General features: G+C 38.2%; 1 pseudogene; it reads left to right on the top strand.

Moving 5' to 3' along the window:
• The window catches only part of LOC102837767, a 4073-nt pseudogene that overhangs the window by 1886 nt on the left and 1655 nt on the right, over positions 1-532 (top strand).

Genomic DNA, 532 nt, shown 5'->3' with positions numbered 1-532 from the left:
AGTTGAAGATCTTTGGGAAGAAAATTTCCCTAATATCTTAAAGCATAAGAAAATAAGCATTCAAGACACCAAACAAACCCCAGGAAAGATAGACCCCAAAACAAAATCATCAAGACCCATCATAATCGAGCTCTCGAAAATCAAAGACAAGGAGAGAATCCTAAAAGCAGCCGGAGAAAAGAGAAGTGTTAGTTACAAAGGCAAGCAAATCAGATTAAGCTCTGTCTTCTCAGCAGAAACCATGCAGGCAAGAAGGCAATGGGAATGAGGTGACATATATAAAGCCCTAAAAGAAAAAATACTGCCAACCAAGAATTGTCTATCCATCAAAACTGTCAATCAAATAAGATGGTGCAATCAAAACATTCCAGAAGAAACAGAAGCTAAGAGATTTTGTCAGTCAATCCAGTACTTCAAAACATCCTAAAGTGAGTTCTTTGGAATGAAAACCAACAAGAACAGACAATAACCAGAGACTGACAGATGTGGCAACACTACCCAGAACTCAGTCAACAGATAGCAGAGTTCAGAA

The sequence above is a fragment of the Chrysochloris asiatica genome, unplaced genomic scaffold, assembly GCF_000296735.1.
Source record: "Chrysochloris asiatica unplaced genomic scaffold, ChrAsi1.0 scaffold00214, whole genome shotgun sequence".
In the NCBI taxonomy this organism is placed as follows: domain Eukaryota; kingdom Metazoa; phylum Chordata; class Mammalia; order Afrosoricida; family Chrysochloridae; genus Chrysochloris; species Chrysochloris asiatica.
Note: the sequence above shows the minus strand (reverse complement) of the source record. Positions and strands in the feature narration are given on the sequence as shown.